Consider the following 17,948-nt stretch of genomic DNA (forward strand, 5'->3'; position numbering starts at 1 on the left):
TGAATTCCACCAAACATTTAAAGGAAAAAATTATACCAATTCTCTACTATCTCTTTCAGAGGATAGAAGCAGGGATATTTCTATTTGATGAGGACAGTATTACCCTAATATGAAAACTGGACAAAGACATTACAAGCAAAGAAAACTATAAGCTAATATCTCTCATGAATATAGATGCAAAAAAACCCTCAACAAAATACTAGCAAATCAAAGCCACTATGTATAAAAAGAATCATGCACCATGGCCAGGTGGGATATATCCCAGGTATGCAAGGCTGGTTCAACATTTGAAAATCAATTAATTTAATCCATCACAACAGGCTAAAAAAAGAAAAATCTCACAATGATATCAATAAATGTAGGAAAAGTATCTGACAAAATCTAGCACCCATTCATGATAAAAAAAATGATAGTAAACCAGAAACAGAAGAAACTTTCTCAAGAATACCAATGTAGAAGTCTACAGCTAAAATCATACTTAGTGGTGAGAAACTTGAAACTTTCCCACTAAGATCAGGAACAAGACAAGGCTGTCCCTTCTCACCACCCCTTTTCAACATTGTGCTGGAAGTCCCAGCTCATGCAAGAAGACAAGAAAAGGAAATAAAGGATAAGCAAATCTGGAAGGAAGACATAAAGCTGCCTTTGTTCACAGAGAACATGATCATCTGTATAGAAAATCCAAAAGAATTGTCTTTTGATCAATATTGAAAAAAATAGGTTTATGTGCACTAGAGAAGAAATGAAAAAACATTTCCCCATAAAGTACAATGTGGATTCATTATTTCCACATTATAACACTTTCAATTTATTTATGACATTCGTATGAAAGTGAGAGGAATTTTACTCTCTGGGAACACATTATTGATTTATATTCAGGAGTAACTGTTTTATGCTGTGTATCTCTCATCAGTTTTTTTAAAAAGTGAGTCTATGTCACCTCCCAAAAGGTTCAATTTTCCTCTTTTGGGTGAAAGCACCTCCAAGAGGTATGTGTACTTTACCATGTTTGGACAATGGTCTGTGTGGCTAAATGTCAGAAACATTTGTATCTACGTCTGTTTCTTCAGGGCCCATCACCTTCCTGGCATCTTTCCAATTGTTAGAGGCAAGAAAGGGCTCAACAACCCAAGAAACCAGAGCCTACTCTCCCTTCTCCCGAGCATCACCCTCACTCACAGTCAGACCCAGATTTGACCTGCCGTGTGCTCCACATCCCCCTCCGCTGACTCCTGCTCTCACCTTTACTCAGCCTCACCAGAGAGAGTTCTCACTCTGACCCTCTGTGACACTTTACAACTTACAGGGGTTTAAAAAAAAAGAAAGAAAGAAAGAAAAGAGCCATGGAAATTCAAAGAAGTAATGGAAATTGGAAGCATTTTTTAGCCACTCATGTTAAGACACCCTCTCCATCCGCCTCTTCCAGCTCAGCTTGCTGAGCCCCTTGCTTGAGACAAGAGGGCTTTCTTGCATAGAGGTGGTATTCCAGCATTCACCACTCATTCCTTTGACTTTTTCCTAGACTGTCTCTGAAAATGCAAATATCCCTGAGGTGGAAGGGTTGACGGCTTGCTCGAGAATCAAGGTTTCAGTGAGATAGACAATTATACTAGTCATAATGTTTCCATGGCATTTTTAGCTGATTGAGCACCCTCACGGATGCAGTCTTACTGGGTTCTCACAAAGAAACACATGACTTCATTTTACAGATAAGACACCAGATGATGAGAAATACGGACAGCGCCTCCTCGCCCCCGCCGGCAAATCCCATCCTACCCAAAGTCAAAAGCTGAGCACAGACCCAAACCCGAATTTCTGCCATCCAAGGATGGAGCTGGCCACAGTCAGAGTCATTCTCACTCCCCTCTCTCCCTTGCCTCCCCTACTTCTCATTTCTGGTCAGTTCCCAAATCTTTTGCTTAAGGATCCCAGCTGTGCCTTCGTCCCAGTCCCAGTCCCGAAGACCTTCACCTTTCTGAAGTCAGGCAACTGCTGGAAAGACCCTGGGCCCATCCCCACTCTGCCCCAGCAATTCCAGTCTACACAATTCAAAGCAACACATATTTTCGGAGCACCTGCTATGTGCCAGGCCCTGGTCATTAGGATGCAGCCATGTAGGATCAGATCCAAAGATCCTTCTTCCAAATCAGGGCTCTCTGACTTGGTTATCCACTAGAATCTCACAGATCTTTATTTCAATGGTGAAAGTGGTAATAATGATGCCTAAAATTTATGGAGAATTTAGAATGTGTGAGGCACTGTTTTGGCATTTTACTTATACTAACTCACCTCATCCTCCTAGCATCTCTGAGAGGTATTAATTCACCTTCAACAGATGAGAAAATTAAGGCCAAGAGACATTGTCCAGCAAGGCTACACACCTAGCAAGGGGCAGAAGCAGGAGTAAACCTAGGCAGCCTGGCCCTGGGGGCCACGCGCTGAATAATTACGCTCTGCTAAGAACCAGGGGCATCAGCGGAAAGGGAAGCAGCATTCAATTCAACATACATTAATTTAACACTAACTCTGCGCTCAGAACAAGTAGAGGTCAGAGGGAAATGGAAGTGCTTCAGGAGGGAGCCTCTACCTCCAGTGCCTTTCAAAGACGAGGCCCACCTATGCAAACGCATCTCCAACAGAGGGGATATCCCGGCGGGCGGGGCCTCATGCCTCCAAATGCATTCACCCGTTCTGTCCACACTCCCCTCACCCTGCCCTGCCTCTCAAATCCTCACTGACACTGCACCCTGGATGCCAGTAGTCACCTGAGGACTCCTTGTTCTGATGACCCTTTGACTTTGTGTTTCCAGCCCAGCTTAGCACTCCCTCGGTGACCAATTCCAACAGTCAGCCCCCAGCCTTCATGCTGCCTGACTTGGATAATAGGCCAGCCCGTTCCCAAACTAACCTCTACCACTTCCCCCTACCTGGAAAATGCTAACTTAAAATGCTAACTTGGACTTCATAGTTACCTGCACAATGTGCATGCTTGCTCCCCTGTGTCCCCTTTATTCATCTTTATTCATTTATTCCTTCAACAAATAATGTGCATGTACTACGTGCCAGGCAAAGTACAAAGTGCTTTCTCTATAGGCATTATTCCTTTAAGCCCTCCCAACATCACCATTAGGTTTTTACGACCTCTGTTTCATATATGAGGAAGCTGAGTGCTTGGCACTTGTTTTTCAAATTCTTTGGGAACCATTTGCTAGTCTGTGAGCTCCTAGAAGCTACGCCCATCTTTCACTTTCCTGCCGCAGGCCCCCAGCAGGCACCTAGCAAAGGGCTGGTGTTAAATGGTGCTGGGTTAACAAGCCGGTTGGGCATTCCGTGCAGCCTGACTCCTGATAACATTCACGACAGGTCCTGCTGTTCTGAGGGCCCTCTCTCGTTCATGTTCACGCAGCGGAAATTGACAAGAGCGACACCTGCCTTATCAAAGGGGCCACCAGACACTCCCGGAGCTTTGCAAACTAAGAGGGGTTAGAAATCTCCCTCTCGCCATGTCTCCCATAGAACAGAACCAAAAGCCATCATCCAGGGTTAAGGGGTGTGTTCACAAGCAGTGAGGGCCCCTGCCAGCCAGGTCCCATCCTGGGGAGGTGAACTTTCAGCCTTGGTACCTGGAGAAATCATGCACACAGTATATCTGCTCCTTCCTGTTGCCTTAGAGACCTTGACAGCTGTCAGCTCTGCTCTGACAGATTTTGATGATAATGAGCCAATAATGCCTCTTCAGGGTCTTGCTAAATCATCAGATCCCTGGGTGATGCCATCTGCTGGGGTGGGGGAGAACACCCAGAGATTCTGATCCCAAGGCAGCAGCCTTACGAAAGGGATTTTAGCCCGGGACTTATGCCAGGCACAGAGGCACTAAAAGTCAGGCCTGACCTGACACGGCGGGGTTTAGAATTCAGAGCCAATAGACCAAGTGCCCCCAAGGAGAAAAGCAAATGATTTTCTGAAGACAGTGGCACCTGCTGTTTCCTCTCAGGAGCCCATTAATGAAATGATCATAAAAATAAAGTATCATTAAAAGAACATATTTAGAACAATTGTTCCCTTCAGCAGGTTGTAATTCCTGTAACACTCAGAGAACAGCTTTGAGCTCTGCATAGCAGCTCCCACGCAAGACGCAATCTGTCTGCCGCAGAGGGGAGTGAGTCAGCCTGCAGCAGGGAGGGAGCCAGGATAGCCTCCACCCTCCCCACCGTAACTCAGCCGCTCAGCTGGGTGTTCTTGCAAAATGAGCTTTTAACCCCCAAATAATAGGTCACTTCTCTCTGTTTCTAAAGGATGAGTCTCTCAGAGGTTTCTAAGGAGGGGGTGGCCTGCCTCAGAAGCAACAGTCCCCCTCCAGAGCAGGAAGGATGTTCACCCAACCCTTCCCCAGTCTGAGTTTCCAAAATACAAAACTCCAGATGCATCCTTGATCCCTCATAGCTGTCGGTCTCTGGTGGCTTCAATATCCCCAGCTATAAATTGGACTTTGCCGGACTTTCTGATATGCATGGCAAGCATTCATCCATCCATTCATCAATGCTTGCTGAGCATGATCGCAGCTAAGTGCTGTGCCAGGTGTTAGGGAATCGGGGCTGTGAAGGTCGCAGCACAGCAGCATCCTCCTGGGTCAGACCCATTCAGCCGTTTTTCTCCATCTTCCCTTCCCACAGCAGCAAAGAGGGACGCCCTGAAGATGAAAAGGCAAGGCTGTATCCTGGCAGATCAGGCCGGGTGGGAGGAGCTCCTGCCTTCTCCCAGCCCACCGTCTGCCTGAGTTACTCTCCTGAGAGGCTCTGCCCCAGAAGCCCAGCGGCCAGCGAGGGGCCAGGCCCGGAGCTACGATGCAGACGACGATACACAGCCTTTGTGTGGACCCAGCGCAGGGCTGAGCTGGGCAGAGTGGGACCTGCTTTCCGTCCACCTGACTCCTACCCTGACTTTCCACGGAAGCCCTCCGGGAGGCACTCGGCTCAGACAGCTAATTCTGACTACCATCACCCTTCCTCCGTTTCCTCAGTCATCTCTGTTGCTCTCCCCTCCACACCCACAAACGTGTGTCTATTCCAGCACCTCACAAGGTAAGAGTCATGAAACCGTCAGGAGATGCTACTGTCCACACCTCGGAGGAGGCAGCTGCGACCCCCGGGTTCAGGGACAGCACTTCCGGGCGGCCGCCCGCAGCACCTACCCACTCACTCAGAAAGCCGCATCTCAGGCCCGTTTCCTCACCGACAGGTCTTTCCGCACTGCAGGCAGAGAGGCCGTCCTCAGGCTTTTCTCTGGCCATGTCACGTCGCTGCTTCAAACCCTTAAATGAGGCCACGGAGCACAGTGGTTAAGATCGTGTGCCCTGAAGCTGGACTGCCTGGTCTCAGATCCTGACTCTCCCATTACTACCCGGGTGACCTTGAGCAAGTGACCTACCTTCCCTGGGCCTTTGGTTTCCTCACCTGTAAAATGGGGATAACAATAATACCTGTCTCTTGAGAATTGCCTGGAAGCGTGCCTGAGGTTAATATTAGGCACAGAACAACATCTACACAGAGTAAGTCTTCCCTAAGTTCCTACTGAGCAGACGAATGGCTCCCCACTACCCACCATTTAAAATCCAAGTTCCTATGGAGAGGGTGTGGCTCAGTGGTAGAGCACAGGCTTAGCGTGCATGAGGTCCTGGGTTCAATCCCCAGTACCTCCATTAACAAACATATAAAAAAGTGGTTTTTAAAATCCAAGTTCTTTAAATGGTCTCAAAATATCTTCACTGTCTGCTCCACTGACCTCTCCTGTCTCACCCTTCACACCCCCAAGCCAGCAGGCAATGCTTCAGACACTGAGCCTAGTAAAGACCCTGCGTGTACCTCCGCCCGCCCCCACCTCTATCTCTATCCCCCTCCCCACCCCTTCCTTAATTTGAGCTTTTCTTCTGCCTGGAAAGTTTTCCCCTTCGCTAGCTCTTGACCTAACTGCCCATCACCCTGCTCCCCCCACCCCAGCACTGGGCTAGTGGCCTCTCCCTGTGCGCGCACACACGACTCCCGAGTTTTTACCTCCCGCCTGGCACTTCCTAGGCTAGATTCTAATTGTTTGTTTTCCACTAGTCTAAAAAACCCAGTCGTCTCCTCAGCATGTCACGTGGTGCTTCTTACCTAGTAGGTGTTTAATAAATATTTGATGAAAGAACAAATGTCCAAGCTGTATGATCAATCAGTCATCAGCCATATTTCCAATCTCCCAATATTCATTGCTTGGACACAGCTCTCAGTGCCAAGAAGGTTCATCTCTTCCAAGATTATCCAAATCCCAGATGGACAAGGGGCATAGGCTGAGCCTGGCTGACCAAGAGGTGGCAACAATGAGCAGTCTTGAACCTCATCTTCGAAACTGCAGCCTAAAACATGGAGGGAAGGACCCCTGGACCACTGGGTGGGATCAGAGACCTGGCCATCCCACTGACTTGCTGGACAGCCTTCCTGCCTTTCTGGGCCTCTGTTTCCTCACCTGTAAAAGTGAGGGGCTTGACTTCTATGCTCTCCAAGGATTCTTCCAACTCTAAAAATACCTGAGTCTATTCCAATATCAACTATGACTTGATTCAAGCCACGTCGTTCCTCCTGCCAGACATCTTCAGTGGCTCCCCCACTGCCTTTAGGACCAAGAATCAACACTTCCCTGGCTAAGAGGGCTGTGTGCTCTCCTGTCTAACTCCCAGCTTCTCATTCAGTTGAAACTCTTCCCTTAACCAGTTACCCAGGTCCATTTCCTTCCTAGCTGGTTATCCTTTCCCCCAACATGCTTTCCTTCCTCTCTGCAAACCTGACACCTTCCTGCTTTTTGAGAACCAAGCTACTTCATGAAGCTTTGCCCAGTCATCCCAACCCAGGACAGCTTTGGCCTTCTTCACCGACATTCACGGTCTCTGTACATGGTTTCATGCTGCATTACTTATTGTCTTACATTTGCTGTCGTTAATTCCTACACAGTACTATTTTCTTCTCATTAGGAACACGGGCTTCTCTCGGAAGAGGCCCTGTCTTCCTTCTTTTGACACTTTCTTCTCATTCTGCTTCACACCTGTTAGCCAAAGACTAGTATTTAGTGAACACTGGTTGAATAGGTGACTTGCTGCCTGAATCGTACGTCTTCCAAGTGATCATGGGTGCTCAGGGAGTGATGCTAGGTGCCAGTGATAATATTGAAGGAGCTCTGGTTTATCAACCACGATGGTCTTTTCAAAAACTGGGGTGCCTCAGAGTTGGCTGATAGTCTCACAAGTAACCACACAGTCACCTTCCTGGACCTGAGTCTCCTTCCACTGAGTGACCTACACGTTCTTAACTCTCCTGTATTATCTCCTGACCCACACCCATAAATCCTTGGCCCCATCACTGGTGTTACCCAAAAAAATCAGATCTGAAAGGAAATGCACAAGAAGAGAGTCCATCAAACTGCCCCCCCTCCCTTTGGGTCTTTTACCTGATGTAACTCCCCCCCCCCGGGCTTTGTGGACCCAGTCTAATTTTCATGACTAATTTTTACCAAAAATGGATTCTCTGTCTCTTCTAAAGTACACAGTGTTGCTGCTCTTCCCATGAGTCTTCCAGGAATAGAAGAATCAAGCCATCACCTCCTTCTTCTCTTGCACAAGCTTGCGTAATAATGATCATCATAACCTCACAGTCAGCAAAGCACTTTCACAGCCCTTGGCTCGTTCCACCTTGCGTCTTCCCTCTGCTGTCCGTGGAGAACCAGGATTCCCAGTGGCCCTGCTCCCCGAGCCCTCCACAGCTCCATCCATTCCCAGACTGCCACCTGACTTTTATGGACAGAGTGGTTCACTGGAAAGTAGCCCGGACAGATGAAGAGTGACAGGATCCAGGAAAGGGGCAGAGGAGGGCCATGACAGGAGGACAGGCAGAAAGCTAAAACCCAAAGATCAAAGTGAATGGCTGGCGGAAATAACAGGACCATTTAGCAACCTGTATCTATGTCTCTGGTGCCATTTCCAGCTTGGGATTTTCTCAGTGGCATGATAAGGTCAAGTCTTAGAATAAATGCTGAGAACTGCACTTCCTTTCGCCCAGACACCAGATGGTGCCGGATATAGGCTTCCGTTGCCCACGAGTCAGTCTAGTGACTTAGAGAATTGCTCCAATAAAATTCGGGCAGACCTCCCCAACCTATGAAGGGATTGTGCCCCGTTTGTGTCTAAGTCAGTTTTCGTGAACTCAAAATGCATTTCCCAATAGAACTATTTTTTGTAAAAGATGACTAGGTTCCAAAACCACCTACAAAAACTTAACTCCCACCCCCAAGACTATCTGAAATGGTACACCTTTGCAAAAAAAGGGATACCACTTGGGCAGAGGTGGTGAATGTGATGCAAGAAATGAATACCGAATACCAAAAAGTGGCTTTAAATCATCAGTAAAGTTAGACTGAGAGTTCTCTGAGGGCATGAACTTTTCTTGTTTATTTTTCTGCCTTCCAGGTCTTAGCTCACCATTTTCGCTCATGGAGTTCCTGTGCTTGCAAATAAAACAGGTCTCTTAAAGGTGGGTAAGGAGGAGTCTGAAGACTTGCATGGATGTTTCGAACTGACTTCCAGGACTGTAGATCCTGACTGTCCCAGTTGTCTCGTGGTCCCTTTAGATCTAGAACTTTCATTTCCTTTACCCAGATCCATTAGCGGCAATATTCATGCATTTATCAATAATAAGATTTCTTTTTTTTTTTTTTTGTCCACAAATCAACTAAGCAAATTAAAAGGGAAAATGGAAGAGACGAAAAAAAAGTTAGTCAATAAGGGAGATTTTCTTCAGGGATCTGGGCAAAAGTGGGGAAGAAAAGGAATATTCTTAAGCTTGAAGAAGAAAGACAACAAAAGAAAAAAAGAAGAAGCAGAAAGAGGAAAAGACAGGAGAGGAGAGGAGAGAAAAATGGAGACAAGGCAAGACAGTGAAAGGGAGTGGGCCCCACACTGCAGGCTCTTCCTGGGGGGGAGGAAGAAAGGCTGTGGCCGGGAAGAGACTTGAGAGCCTCCAGCCCTCCTGTTGCTCCTTCACCAGGGCAGTTCAGACACGCCCGCTGTGACCTGAGTGCACCTGTGTGGCGGGGTCAGAGGCCAGGGTTATGCTGGTTTCACAGTTTCGGAGTTCCTTTACTGTAAAAGTAAACACGTTTGTTTAATGAAGTCAGCTAGCGAAGACCAAGCTCCAGTCCAAAGACCTGCTCTGGGAATTCTGCAGAGATAAACGTGGAAGATGCCTTCCCTTTTGGTTTTCCACCTACATGATGGGAGAAGAGAGTGCAGGCTCCAGAGTCCGACAAAGGTTTACAAATCCAAGCTCCACACTTCCTCACTCTGCGACCTTAAGAAAGTCACTTTATGTTTACGGAGCTCAGTTTCCCCACTTATGAGACGGAAAAAACATTAACTTCCTCAAGCATGTGAGGATTAAAAGAAATACCGCATCGCGTACCTTAGCATCTGGTTCATTCTCAGACACGGTAGCAGTCATGTTTGTTAATACTTTAGGACCCCTGTTAGTGTTATTAGATCATTAAGGCTACAAAGAGGACCCAGTCACCTCAGGCCAGCCCTCAACTGTGGCCGTGAAGAGACACGCTGCACATCGCCAAGCAAGCTGACTGGGAGAAGAAGAAATAGCAAAGGAGAGGCTGCTGACTGGAAACTGAGTGCAAATTGACAGCATCATCTGGGCCTGCAGGACAAGACTGTCCCCCCAACACTTAGAGCTCAGTGGGAAGGTGGACATTCAGCAGGTGGGGACAGGGGACATTTGCCACACTGCCCGGCAACCAACCCACTTGTTACTTGGGAGAATTTCCTACGTTGTGGGTCTTCATAGGACAGAGTCCACCCCATCCATGGTACAGAAGCCAGTGAACCTTATCACCCAGAATTGTGACTAAAGCAATGTGCTCCCCATCTCATGACCCACCAGGGCCAACCTGGTTCCTGCCTGTTTACCAAGCCTACTTCTCCAGCTTCCCAACGAGCTATAAGCCCAGAGTCTTTTTTCTGTTATTTCCACCCAAACAAACCTTACCTGGCACCAAAGTCATGATGACTTTTGTGCCTTCATCAGGTCACTTCTCCATTCAGAATCTACAGAGCACCTTGAAGTTCCGCCATCCCACCCGAAGCAGAGATGCTCTGCACCCGACCCCCAAACCAAGGGCCACCAGCCCCTCTCTCAGCATCTCACGTGCCTGGATCCATTATCTCCCAGACAGACTTTCTGATTTTGAAGAGCTTTGATTTGGGGTAAGTTCCCACTTATAACAAAGTACCCTCTGGCTGCTTGAAACTTCTGCGCATTAAACCTATTGGCTCATCAAATTTTTAGAGAGCACCTACTTTGTCAGAGGATTGAAACAAAGCAGAGTTTCTGCTTAAAAGGAAGGTTTTGCGTTGGAGGTTTGCATTTTAATGTGGTAATAATAAAAAAAAAACAAGAACAGAAGACAGTTACTGAGTGCTTATGCAGTCATGCTCCTAAGCTCTTTGCAGGAAGATTTAATGCTTGCAATTACCCTGTGGAGCAGGTACAATTATTACCCCTCAATTTGTAGGTGAGGAGACGGAGTTTAGAAAGGTTAACAAGCATGCCTGAAGTAAGATGCTTAGAAAGAATCAAGGACCAGGATCTGAACCAGGCAGCCAGACTCTACCGCCCAGCATCATACACAAGGTCTTACTGCCTCTCAGAAACTGCCCAGAAACACGTAAATATCAGGGTTCAGTTGCTAATTCATGCTGTGAAGGAAAACGCAGTCAGGAGAGGAGTACGGGGTTAAAAAGATGATGGGCTGGTATTTCTGTCAGCGCGCGGGGAGGCCTGATCGAATGGAGTTGCTGGGAACTGAGAGGGTGAAGACTGGATGAGAGAGAGCAGGTTTGGAGAAATAGCTCTGGCCCGGGATGCCATCAACAATTATCAGTCCCACTTCTACATGAAATGTCTTTCAAGACTTAAAAGTAACTCTCATGTCTCCCTTTACACTTCCCCACTCTTTCTTACAACACCCCTATTTTTGTGGGGGTTTTTGCTCTCAAGCTTCCTAACCCTCGTGGGGGCCTGCCCTGTCTGCACTGCTGACCCTCAGTCTCTTCCTCAGCTGGTCAGTCCGCAGTGGACCGCAGGCCTGGATGCGCTGGACCGGAGTCCACAGGCACATGTCTTCACATTTACCAAGAGCCTGCGTGTCTCTGAATTCCCATCATCTCTTTAGCTGCTGTATCTCATTACTCCCAGATCTTTTCCCAGGAACGTTTCTTATTCTATATTTGAACAACTGCGTTCTTTAAATCTATGAAGTTTTTAGCTTCATCATGTTAGTTGCAGTTTCAGCCTAATTCCAGGTTGTGAAAATTATGTTCAAATCTCTGTCCTGCCGTCACTGTCACTTGATTCCTCTGAGTTTTGTCTCATCTGCTAGATTACAAAATACTTCTTTCCTCAATCAAGTCATGTTCTTGAACAGGACAAAGCCAAGGTCAAGGACAGAGTCCTCTACCTCAACCAGAGACCGTCTCACAGGCTGCAAAGTGGTGCTATTTGTTCCAGCAAGTCTGGGTACATCCAGTCAAATATTCTACAGTCTTCTCCAACAACACAGCACAGAACACGCTTTCCTAAATGCCAGCAGACATAGCAAAACACTACCCACAGCTTTCCCTGAGCTTGCAAATTAATTGCCTTTTTTTGAAAAGGAGAATAGTGGTCATCTCGTATTTCCTTCCTGTACGAACTTATCACTCTACCCATTTCAAAATACAAGCATACCTCGTAGATACTGAAAGTTTAGTTCCAGATCACCACAATAAGGTAGTCACACAAGTTTTTTGGTTTTTCCGGTGCATATAAAAATTATGTTTATTCTATATTGAAGTCTACTAAGTGCACAATAGCACTCTGTCTTAAAAACAATCTGCATACCTCAATTTAAAAATATCTTATTGCTAAAAGATGCTAACCATCATCTGACAACGCAGAGTTGCCACAAACCTTCAACCTGCAAAAAACTGCAACATTTGTGAAGCACGGTAAAGCTAAGCACACTAAAATGAGGTGTGCCTGTCTTGAGCCTCTTTCAGAAATGGGTTTTTTAATATGATCTGTGTCAATAGCTTGCTCATTTGCCCGAAGCTCCCGGTGATTTCCCATCGTTTTCTGCAAAAACTCTGAAGTCATATCTGCATTTTTCTTCCACGGAGCTCACCGCTGCCTGGCCTGGGTTGAGAGCGGCCGGACTCTTTTTTGTTTTCCATTCTCCCTCTGGAGAAAAGACAACTTGTATCAGACCCTTTATGAAATACACTGGGGTGGGGGGGATAAATATGCATGAATAAATGTGATAAGAGCATCATAAGAGAAGATTAATTTTTTTTTTTTTACTCTTGAATCAGCTGCTCTGTAGAGTGAGGATTTCTGGATCCAAACAAGATTTTAAAAGCCTTTTCTATCAAGCTCAGCAATTTTGAGAAGCTTGCCCAACCTAAAGCGCTTTTTTTCTAGGTATTGAAAACAATATTTTTGCCTTCTCTTTCAAGGCGCCTCCTGCAGGCAGTAACCTGAGTGGGAGGACCCGCAGAGGAAGCCCCCACACCAGGTGCCAGACTTGGCTTCTCCCTGACTTGGTGATGCTCTGTTTTGAGTCACTGGGCAAGTTCACCTCACCACCCCCAAACCTACCACCAGCTCACCTCTCCCTTCATATGGTCTGTCTTCAAGGAACTTGTTGGAGGTGTCAAAGCAAAGGGATGATATGAATCTGAGTCAACGGCTAAACATTTCCCCTCAAGAGAAAAAAAAACAAGACATAGTCTGCAGTAAAAAAAAATAAAAGGCAGCATAATTACCTGTTTAAGACCTCATTGTTGTTATATAAGCATAGCCTGGAAACAGGAGACTTAGCAGTAAACCCTGCTTTCTCCAGACCATTTTAGACTTCTGCTGTCGGAAATGATGCCTTTGGAAAAACAGTCCAAAAAATGGTAATACTTAATGCTGGTCAGCGTAGGGCAAAATTAGTGTGCTCGTTTGTTGCTTGTCACAAGATACACTGGTACGGACATTTTAGATCATTAATGCAAAGCAAGGGTCAGAAAAATTTCACAACTTTCAGCCCAGTCGTCCCACTCCACGGAAGCTACCCTAAGGAAACAAAGAGAATGAAAAAGCATCTAGGCCGAAAGCTGTTTATGGCAACAGAAAAATGCCAGCCCTGGACAGTCCCAGGTAGATATTATGCACTCAGAAAAATCTGTTGAAAAGCCAAATGCATCCAACACTCTGATAATGATTTAATAAATTTTGATACATGAGCAAGATGGAATATTACATAGAAATCAAAATTATAATGAAAGTCTATTAGAATACGGGGAAGATTGCACAGTGTAAAACGAGACCTTCTACATTTCCAAATAATATTCAAGTTGATTGCAATTAAATCGATATGTGTATGCACAAGGAGGATACTATGGAAAAATTAGAATAGTTAAGCAAAGTGAGAGGACTGAAAGCAGTTTTTGTAATTTTACTAAATTTTCTCTAACCCTGTTGTATTTTCTTTGCCACTTCAGAAGTGGAGGGAGGTAGGTAATTCGGTTTGTTTATTTATTTATTTATTTATTTGCTTATTTATTTATTTAATGGAGGTGCTGGGGATTGAACCCGGGACCTCATGCACGCTAAGCATGTGCTCTACCTCTGAGCTATATCCAACCCCAGAAGTGCTTTTTACAGTAAGAAAACTACACCGCCTATAAAGACAAGAGTTGGTAAAGCTCTTTGGGATTAAATTTCAATGATCATTTTTAAAGTCATTTTCTATGACTCTTGGAGGGTTAAACCGCCTGTGCACGGGTTGGGGCTGCCCCAGTGGCAGACATCGTAAGCATCACTTAGATAGAACCACCTAAGTTAGATTCCTTCTTGAAATTTAAAATTACTTGACTTCATCTCTCAGTAAAAATGGATGTTGAGTATCTGCTTCGCCCCTGGATTCTCACGCTATTTCTGAAAATACAATTACTGTTTTTCTAACATGGTCACTTTACCCTCCTAGGCTAGTTCTGCAAGAGTTTAACAGATCTCTTCTTCCCCTCCAGGAGATCACTAAAAGGAGCGGCCCCTGTTTGACACATCATGGAGAGGGAGCAATGTGCCAGGGCAGAGGGCACTGAGATCGGGTATCTCGTGGGCTTAGGGAGCTGGGTGAATCTCCTGTGGCTCTCAGATGCCTTCTTCTCCCTAAAACACATGCAAAAATCACATTTTTAAACAGGCAATAGCCAGGCTTAGTTCAAACGAAGGGTGCCATGTCCAGAGGAAAAAGTAAGTACAAATCTTGGAGCCAAAGAGAAGAGCACGGAAGGGAGAAGGGAATTCTTCCCAACTCGACCTTTGTGCTGCTGGGACGGCAGGTAACGAAGTGACTGCATAGACGTGAGGCTCACACGGAGAGGAGGAGCCACATCTCCAGCCCACGCACTAGGAGTTCTGATCGAGGGAGGGCAGTGAGTCTCCCAACAGATCCCAGGACCAGGCAACTGTGTAACATCCTGACGCCTACTCTGATATTAGACAGGAGATGGAGCCCACTTGCTTCTGTTTCAGAGCCACTCCCTGCAGAGTGCCAGGCATATGAAGCATCATCTCCCTTTGATCTCACAATAGCCCTGCCGATCAGGCATTATTATCCCCCACTCTCTAGATGAGGAGGCAAAGGCTCAGCAAGCTTTACAAATTATGCCAAACCGCTCACCACAGCAACAGAGAGCCAGAGTTTCAAACCAGGTCTACCCTGCCCCCAGTACGGTGGTGCCTTTTGCACCCCTCACATGGTTTTACAACGTCCAGCAAAGGGAGAATTGGGGATAGAAAAAGAGTTTGGTCCTTAGCAGCGCCCTGCAATTTGCTCAGAGCCCCCAAAATGAAAAACATGCCACAATGGTTTGTGCTCAATCTCCTCTTTTTTTCCAGTCTCCCCGGTCATTTCCACTGTGTCTTTTGAACTATGAGAGCATCTGTGTGGTTTTTCATAAATAAGATTCCTTTTTTTTTTCTACAATAAGCATGCTAAGTTTGATATTCCGGGGAAAAAATTAAACTATGTTTAAAAATCAGGAAACAGAGGAGACTGTGAGGGAAAACATAGTGGCAAATTAACCAACTTACTGCTCAATTTTCAATTTGGTTTTAATTTATCTTACCATGGTCCACAGCATCTCCATCCATTATCATCATGAATATGTACCCAGGATCTAACTGTGGTAAACTTGGAACAGTTTAAGCCACCCAACCAAGGACTGGGCTTCAGTGTCTGAGGAACTGGAATTAGGTAGATGCCTTATTCACCCAAGAGTCCACCCCTAAGACGTAGCTTTTCTCAGCACTTAACCTAACTCATACCCTGTTCCAGATCCCTGGCTCCCCCGACCGGAGCTGCAAGCACATGCGCAGTACACATCCCTTCAGAAGGCCTTGGGCAGCCTGGTTCTTCCAGGTCAGTGCGAGGCGCATGCCCCAAAGCCTGCCTTTCTCCAGGGTGTAGGAGCCCAGCCCTAGCAAATCCCTCAGAGGTGTCAGCTGCAAATTGGCGACAGTCTGACCTCATTTGTAGTTGATGCATCATGATGTGACCTGAGGCTACCCCAGCAACCAGGGCTCCCAGGAGTGTCTTAGCGGAGGATACCCCAGCCAGCCGCCAGGTCCTGCCCAGGAGAGGCAGTCGAGGTTTTTTCGCTCTGCCTTAAGGGAAATATGTACCCTTGAGTAGCTTATGGATTGGTATTAGGCAGATGTCTTGTTTCCCCCAAGAACTCACACCTTTGACGGGACGTCTTTGAACCCTTGCCCTGTGCCAGATCGCCGGCTACCTTGAACCTTGCGGAACGCGCATGTGCAGTATGCACCCTTTCAGCAAGCCTTTGGCAGCCAGGGCTCCCCGGGTCTGTCTGTGGCGCTATCACCAGGCCCCAACACTTTCATAGCCTCCAGGATGAAGGATGCACATGCCCCACAAATCACTCTGAGGCGGCAGCTAGAAATGGACAACAGATAGTCCCCATTTGGACTCGCCTGATGGAACCCAGGTCTCCCCAACAACCCTACAGGGCTCCCAGGTTTCTAGCACGGGGGGGATAAGCTGGCTAGCTGGCCAGGCAGCAGCTTCCCTCCAGCTCTGCCTAAGGAGGAATGTTCTCCAATGAGTGAGTTAGGGTTCGGTATAAGGCAGAAACCTGGTTGTTGTCAGAACCAGATACCAAGACCAAGACTCTCTGGAAGCTCGCCCTGTTCCGGATCCCAGGCTGCCTTGAACCACGCTGCACACACGTGCACACTACACACCCCTTGAGTGGGCCTTGGGTACTAGTTCCTCAGGCATGTGGATCTGGGCCCGGCTCCAAGTACCTGCATAGACTACATTGTGGAGTGTGGAGGGAGCCCAAGCCCTTATCCCCTGAAAATCACAAAGAAGCGATGGCTTCAAATGGGCAACAGTCAGTCCCCGCTTGGACATGCTGTCTGGTGGGGATCCAGGAGTTCTCTAGCAACCAGGGCTTCCAAGTGACTCTTACTGAGGGGTACTCACACCAGCCTGCCCAGACCTGGCCTGGCAAGCCAGTGCAGTTTCCTACAGCTCTGCCTTCAGGGGGAATATGTGCATTTGAATAGGTTAATGATGGAATTGAGTAAGTGTCTTCTTCCCTCAAGGGCTCACTCCTGTGGCCTGGCTTCTGCGGATCCGTGTCCTGTTCCCTATTCTTGGCTTCTCCGAACTGCTGCCCCCACCCCCACCCCGTGAGCACTGTGCACCTCTCAGCAGGCGGTGGGCAATGTCGGTTTCTCACTCTCTGGATACTGACAGCTCTCAACGGCCGCTGAAATTCAGGGCTACTTAGACGATGGTGAAAGAGAAAAAGAAGAGTTATCTGAGGGTTACACCCCTTGCTCTGATTCTGGCTTCTCCGCGGCCTTTTGGAGTTTGCCTGCCATCTCTGGAGCCACATGAATAGCTTTCAAACAAGCTAAAAAACCCGTCTTCAGCAAGAAGATTGCTTTTGCAAGTGTGACAGTCTCAGCTGAAACAGGCTGACTTCTGAAAGGACTTTGACAGCACTCCAAGAAAAATTCTGTTGAATTAACAGCTCATGAGGGTGGGAGTGGGAGGCAGGGATGATGGGGGTGGGTTTACTGAATTCTAAGAACCATTTGGCCTTTGGGAGATAGGACTCAGGTGTTCTGGACCCTAGCAGGATGCTCTTGTTTTCACTGCCTCCTCTCTCCCTATTTGTCCTTTTTCTTCCTCTGGGATGCAACTTGCAGCAGAGTTGTGTCATGTGATGGGCTGAATCATCTATTCTGCCTTCAAAGTATTCAGCATCTTCCTCCTGAGCTCATCCTTGCCAATTAGAAAGCCCCATCCTGACATCTGCCTGGGACTCATATATTATCTACAAGACACTGATGCCGCAGACCCTGCAGGCATGGATCAGAAGCTGGCCGTCAGTAAAACATGCTGAGCCAGCAACGTTCAGGAAAACTTCACGTTTTAACCGTCAAGCTGCCCGGAGAAAGGGCCTCTGAAAACCACAAACTCTATCTCCTTGCACACCTGCCATCCAGTTGTCAGCCCCGGAGCAGCAGGAGCAAGACTGCATTGTATTCGCAGAGGGGTTTCATATGTGATGACTTGGTTTAGGGGTTTCCGTTGGGTTTTTTGTTTTGGTTGTTTGCCTCTCCTGTTCAGAAGGCAGCTTTCATCCTGACGACTTTTCAGTTACTGCCATGGCTCTCTTTAAAACTGCTAGTTTTGCATGGGTGGCTCTTTCTCTAAAAGGAAAGCCTGCAGTATCCCTTTTTTTTTTTTTTTTAAGTTCTGCGTCAGAAGGCAGCAGGGACGCAGAGAGGTTG

General features: G+C 47.0%; 1 long non-coding RNA gene across 1 annotated transcript; it reads right to left on the reverse strand.

Annotated features, from left to right (window-relative positions):
* Positions 1 to 12,114: 12,114 nt before the first annotated feature.
* LOC140687949 (uncharacterized) lies at positions 12,115 to 14,623 on the reverse strand. The gene is made up of 4 exons (XR_012062578.1): positions 14,434 to 14,623; positions 14,090 to 14,282; positions 12,734 to 12,826; positions 12,115 to 12,305 (listed from the first exon to the last, which is right to left on the reverse strand). It is a non-coding gene; the product is annotated as an uncharacterized lncRNA (long non-coding RNA).
* Between the last annotated feature and the right edge of the window lie 3,325 nt (positions 14,624 to 17,948).

This window comes from Vicugna pacos, chromosome 21 (genome assembly GCF_048564905.1).
Source record: "Vicugna pacos chromosome 21, VicPac4, whole genome shotgun sequence".
Classification (NCBI taxonomy): domain Eukaryota; kingdom Metazoa; phylum Chordata; class Mammalia; order Artiodactyla; family Camelidae; genus Vicugna; species Vicugna pacos.